We start from the raw sequence: 6834 nt of genomic DNA on the forward strand, positions 1-6834 counted from the left end.
GTCCACAAAAGTTATTGCCGCTTCCTCTGGAGATGGTCCGTCAACTCGACAATGCTGTTTGTCATGGAGTGGTGACTTTACGAAATTCTGGCATGAAACAGCGTGCTATTGCTCGGCAGTATGGCATCACTCAAGGTCAGGTGTCAAAGATCCTGAGACGAAATGCTCAGAAGGGTGTCCCTACTCCAATACCGAGGCCAGGACGTCCACACAGAACCACAAGGAGGGATGATCACCAGCTGCACCGGTTAGTCTGCACTGGCCGTACCAAGTCAGCTAATCGGCTTAGGGCTGAGTGGCAGTAACTGACAAATGTGCCTGTATCCAGAAGGCGAGTCAACCAACGACTGGTTCAAGCAGGCTATCGTGCCAGGTGTCCCCTGAGAAAGCCACGCCTGACCAGACAACACAGCCAGTGCCGATTGCAGTGGGCCAGAGAGCACCGTCAATGGCAGCCAGGACACTGGAATCACGTGACCTTCAGTGACGAGTCTAGATTTCTGGTCTATCGTCAAGATGGCCGCGTCCGAGTGCGCAGACAAGAGCATGAAGCCCACAACGAAGATTGTATAGTGCCAAGAGTCCAAGCTGGAGGTGGTGGGGTGACCGTTTGGGCTGCTTTTCATGCAGGGGGCAAAACTGACCTGGTTGTTCTGAATGGAAACCTGAACCAGTTCAAGTACAGGGTCATTCTGGAAGAAACATTGCTTCCATTTGCTCGTGCAGCCTTTCGAGGAAACTTTGTCTTCCAAGATGACAATGCACGGCCTCATCGTGCTCGCATGATCCAACACTTTCTTGCTGACCGTGGTGTAGAGCATATGGAGTGGCCTGCCATGTCCCCGGATATGAATCCGATAGAGAACTTGTGGGCAGAATTAACGCGTCAAATCGACAACTTGGACCAGCAGCCTACCTCTGTGCGTGAATTGCAGCAGACCATTGTCACTGCATGGCAAGCGATTCCTGTCCAAACCTTGGCAAATCTCGTGAACAGCATGCCTCGACGTGTCCGTGCTCTCCTGAATGCTCGTGGGGGTTACACGAAGTACTGAACTGTAATTTTACTGTCCGTAATCCCAGTCATAATTTAGCTTTTGTTTTTGTTGAATTTTTTTTGGCTAATGTGCAAAATAAAGAGATACTTCTGGAAAACGTACAGAAGTTTAACACAGTACTGTCCGTGAATTGAGTTCGATATCAGTTTACATCACTTTCAAGGATCAATTTATTTGCTTCGAAATGTCAAATGTGGTTTTTGTTTCTTTTAAAGGCCACATTAACAAAATCTAGAATAATTTCAACATAATTCCAATGAACTTTTGGTTCTAAGTCATCTTGAAAAGTAAGTTCACCCCCACCAAAAAAATATTCCATATTAAATGCCAAGTCTGTATATATATATATATATATATATATATATATATATATATATATATACTAGCAGAAGTACCTGGCATTGCCGGGCGGGGGAGGGGTGGGGAAGGGGAGGGGAGGAGGGGGAGGAGGGGAGAAGAGGGGGGAGGGGAGAAGAGGGGGGAGGGGAGAAGAGGGGGGGAGGAGAGAAGAGGGGGGAGGGGAGGAGAGGGGGAGGATGATGGGGGAGGGGAGAAGAGGGGGGGAGGGGAGAAGAGGGGGGGAGGGGAGAAGAGGGGGGAGGAGAGAAGAGGGGGAGGGGAGGAGAAGGGGGGAGGGTGATGGGGGAGGGGGAGGGGTAGGGGGAGGGGGAGGGGGTAGGGGGAGGGGGAGGGGAAGGGGGTAGGGGTAGAGGGGAGGGGGAAGAGGAGGGGAGGGGAACGGGGGGGAGGAGAGGGGGAGGGGGGAAGGGGGAGGGGGGTAGTGGGAGGGTGAGGGGGAGGGGGGAAGGGGTAGGGGAAGGGGGGAGGGGGAAGAGGAGGGGAGGAGAATGGGGGGGGAGGAGGGGGGAGGGGAGAAGAGGGGGGAGGGGAGAAGAGGGGGGAGGGGAGAAGAGGGGGGGAGAAGAGGGGGGAGGGGAGAAGAGAGGGGGGAGGGGAGAAGAGGGGGGGAGGAGATAAGAGGGGGGGAGGAGGAGAGAAGAGGGGGGAGGGGGAGGAGGAGAGAAGAGGGGGGAGGGGGGAGGGGAGGAAGAGGGGGTAGGGGGGGAGAAGGGGGGAGGGGAGGAGACGGGGAGGGTGATGGGGGAGGGGAGGGGGGAGGGGAGAAGAGGGGGGAGGGGACGAGAAGGGGGGAGGAGAGGAGAGGGGGGAGGGGAGGGTGATGGGGGGTAGGGGAAGGGGGGAAGGGGGAGGGGGGAGGGGGAAGAGGAGGGGAGGGGAACGGGGGAGGGGAGGAGAGGGGGGAGGGGAGAAGAGGGGGGGGGGAAGTACCCGGCATTGCCGGCTGGGGGAGGGGAGGAGAGGGGGGGAGAAGAGGGGGGGAAGTACCCGGAATTCCGTGTATAAACGTGAGGGAGAAGAGGGGGGAGGGGAGGAGAGGGGGGAGGGGGAGGGGGGGAGGGTAGGAGAGGGGGGAGGGGAGGAGAGGGGGAGGGGGGAGGAGAGGGAGGGGGGAGGGAGGAGAGGGAGGGGGGAGGGAGGAGGGAGGAGGGGGAGAGGGGAGGGGGCAGGGGGGAGGGGAGGGGGGAGGAGGAGGTGAGGTGGAAGAGGAGGGGAGGGGAACGGGGGGGAGGGGAGGAGAGGGGGGAGGGAGAAGAGGGGGGGGAAGTACCCGGCATTGCCGGGCGGGGAACGGGGGGGAGTGGAGGAGAGGGGGGAGAAGAGGAGAGGGGGGGAGAGGAGAAGAGGGGGGGAGAGGAGAAGAGGGGGGGGGAGTACCCGGTATTCTGTGTATAAACGTGAGGGAGAAGAGGGGGGAGGGGGAGGGGAGGAGAGGGGGGGAGGGGGAGGGGAGGAGGGAGGGCGCGCGAATCGTCGAATCAGCGCGCTGCTCTGCCACCGATTCAGATTCCGTGTATAATATTCCTCGCTGAAAAAAAATATGGATCTAAAGATAAAAGAAAAAAAAACCTATGTGATGTGAATGGCAATGTTCCTCGCTGAAATGTGAAAAAACGCAATCGCGCAGCAAGGAACATCACGTGATCGCTCTGAGTGATCGATTGCAACTCTGCGTCGTGTCGTGGGCGTGGCCAACGTGGCCTCATGCGCCCAGGTGATTGGCTAACTCGAGCTCGAGAGAGCCATAATGCGCTACGTTATGGCAAAAAATATGGATCTAAAGACGAAAGGGAAAAAACCCTATGTGGTGTGAATGGCAATATTCCTCGCTGAAATGTGAAAAAACGTAATCGCTTTTCGCTCTGAAATACGTGCGAACGCGTAACTGCGTTAATGGCGGCAAGGAACATCACGTGATCGCTCTGAGCGAATCAGCGCGCTGCTCTGCCATTCCGGTCATAATATGCCTCGCTGAAATGCGCTGAGGTAAAAATATGGTTTAAAAATATTATGAAATAAATTTTTCGGTCGACCATGTTCTTCCCAGGCTCAATGGCCATGTTTGTGCCAAATATCAAGTACGTGAGCCTCTCCGTTTAGGAGTCTACCAGTAACATTACACACACACACACGCACACACAAACTGTGTTATATATATATATATATATATATATATATATATATATATATATATATATATATATATATATATATATATATATATATATATTGTTACAGACGCGGTTGTGGATGTTGGTCTACCGAGCGGTTTGGTATGACCGCGCCTGCACGTTTACCCGATTATACTCGAACGTTGCCGAGTCGCGCTACGCTAAATCAATTGAGGAAAAGGACACAACGGCTGGGATTAAAATGACACGACACCAGGGATACGGTTCTCAAGACCTCCGGAGGAGGTTATAATATGGCGGAAGGTTAGATTACAGGAATGAGAGGGACAGCATAGAAAGATAGGCACTTAGACACACTTATCTTATTCCCGACAGACCACAGATAAACAGGACAAAACTGACTCACACGGGGATTGATGGCAAGGAAAGCGGGCAGTCGATGGCTCAAGGTGCACTCTTGGCTCAAGGACAGAATCGACCCGGTCCGGTCCAAAGATGCGGGGAGGTATCGTCGCGCTGGGGGTGGCGTCCTCTGCTCTCCGTAGTTCAGGCGCATCTCTTTTCATCCGGTAAGTCGCTGCGTATATCCGGCGGGGAGTGACACGCCCTCGGCTAGTTAGCTCCGCCCCAGATGGAATCGGTTCGCCCTTCTTATTGGGTGCGGGGGGGGGGTTACTGGCTCCGCCCCTGACGAGGAGCTGACAGCCAGCCCCTTCGTGGTAACCCCGTGGAGCGCATGGGCAATGGCGGCTAACCACGCCGGTGTGAGGACGCACACTCCCCGCACGCCGCGCCGCGCCCCTCTGTTGTTGTAGTTGTTGTTGTAGTTGTTGTTGTAGTTGTTGTTTCATGGGGAAGATGGGAGGAGGTAAGGGGATGTCCTAAACTCACTACTGGTGCCATACGATCACATTCTGGTGCAACGAAGAGTCAGAATTAATGGAAACGAGTCCTTAACTGACATAGACTAAGAATAACTAGCAAGATGTCCTATAGTTGTCTACGTGAGATGCGGTGAACCTGGGCACGACATTTAATGGGGGAAAAAGGGGAAGGTCGGTTCTACAGAGTGTTATTTACAGGCAATGGGACTAGGGAATGGGGGATTGGGGATAGTTGGGGAGTATTGGGGAAATAGGGGAGTATTTACAAGCGGATATTGAGGCCAAGTCCCATATCCGCAACATTGCACCCTTCTCTACCCTCGGGGCGTCCCGACCCGATAAATTTTTACCTATTTTAGTGTGGCACTCAGATGTAGTTCCCTCTACTATTAACTCTACCCTGAGTGCGACAGTTTTACAGATATTCACAAACGAGTAAATATGTCCCCCTGCGACGTTGCACCCTTCTCCTCACAGAAACACACCCACAGGATAACCGAATTGCGGAAAGAATTCGCAAACTAAACATACAGCCGGTTGGGAGCATTATTTACAAGACTACGCTGATATTTACACTACGATCCAGGACCTGTTTTTGGAGGAACACATGCAGATGTTATGCATAGAGAGAGAGCACGCATGCCAGCATCGATACACCAACCCACGAGTGCTCTGTGGCCTTACGGCCTTTAATAATGTGCAGAGCACCCCTTCCCAGCACCAAAAGCACCACCCCATCACACAGTCAGCACCATCCGGTGCACCAATAAAGTGTCTATAAATCACGGTGTGGTGTCGCAGCCGGCCGATGGTCTGCCGCTGGTCTTGCCTTCGTGTGGTGCACTTGGCCTTCTTACTTCTTTAAAAATAAAGAAAGGCGCCAACCGCGTCCATTTCTTTATTGTGGCCGTCAGGGGGCCAACTAAAAGTGGTTCACCTGTATGGCATAGGTGCCACGTTGACCCATAGGTCCATCCACGGGTGGTGCTTGGCCGCAAAAGAACTGCGGTCCATTGTGGGTGGCCACCAACATTGCGGTCCATATGGTGTATCGATCCAGGCAGCAAGCAGCGAAAGTGCAGGCCCACAACTGCATAGCCAGCACCTCTCTCTCCTCTCTCTCTACCCCAAAGCCAGATCCCCGGAGGTGGGAGACAAAAGAAGAAGACAAGTGAGTAAGGTGGTAAGGGCGCAAAAGTGCACGCAATGTAAGGTAATGCACACTGGGGGCACATGGGAACCAGGTGAGACAGGTACGTTCCTACCGTACGCCCCCCCACCCCACCAGGTAACCTACATGGCCCCTCCCTTACCCCTTACTGTATCCACAAAACACAACACTACCCATAAACATCTACTTTACAAATCAACAAACATCCCTACTGTCTTCCCCGTTCCTCCCATAAACCAAATTCGTCTTCTCTCCCTCCTAACCAATCAAATTTGCCATTTTCAACTTTCATCAAAATTTGCCATCTCCAACTCAACATCAAAATTTGCCATTACCAATTCATCATCAGTCCCTCCTAGGGAGGGAGAGATGGAATCACCCCAATGTCTCATCCACGTCGTGATGCGTCTCACAAATCCAACAGCAATTCTCATTTCCTGCACCAAAACAAAGAAAACACAGGTGTGGAGTCATCATCATCACCACAGGTAAGTGGCTGCGTATGGTGCGACAGGTTCATCAATCCTAACTATTTCCGAAATGACTTTAACAACTTTACACTACCCGGGGTCTTTCTCCGGCCAAACCATTGGCCCTCTTACACTATGGGTTCTAAAAACCAATTCCCATTGGCCAAACTGTGGTGCTTTTCAATTTGGGGTCTCACTCCCCCGATTCATCTCCCGGTGCCCTCGCACAATTTCTGGGCTGTGGCGTGTACCTCTCCCAGCGGGTCTACCCACCTGCACACCTCCACCACTGCAGTTGCCTCCGAGCTTACCTGCTCCTTACCCTAACCTAACTACCTGGGGAAGGCCCTCTGGCGCTCTCCCCACTCGGTGCCCTCTCTGGCACTGGGCTGCCCGATCCACACCCGGGATCCTCAGGCACCCACTCACAACTACCGGCTCCCAGAGCCCACCTGCGGCCTCACCTGGCCGACATCCTCACAGTGGTGGAGTGCCCAACCAACTACACACACTAACAGGCTACACGCCCAGCCATTTCCACATCACTAATGCACCCATCCACAATACCATTCTGCAACCGCACCACAAGTGCCAATATCCAACCACAATTTACCTGTACCCTCTACCTAACACTTACACTACCCGCCCCGGGTATCCGTGATGGGGGTCCACTCTTCCCCCATTCACACCTTCGCACCAGGCACACCACTCCGTACCACTTACTCCAACTCTCTCCACACACCTGTACCTGCACACCTG

Source organism: Myxine glutinosa, unplaced genomic scaffold, assembly GCF_964187855.1.
Source record: "Myxine glutinosa unplaced genomic scaffold, kmMyxGlut1.1 SCAFFOLD_2094, whole genome shotgun sequence".
Classification (NCBI taxonomy): Eukaryota; Metazoa; Chordata; class Myxini; order Myxiniformes; family Myxinidae; genus Myxine; species Myxine glutinosa.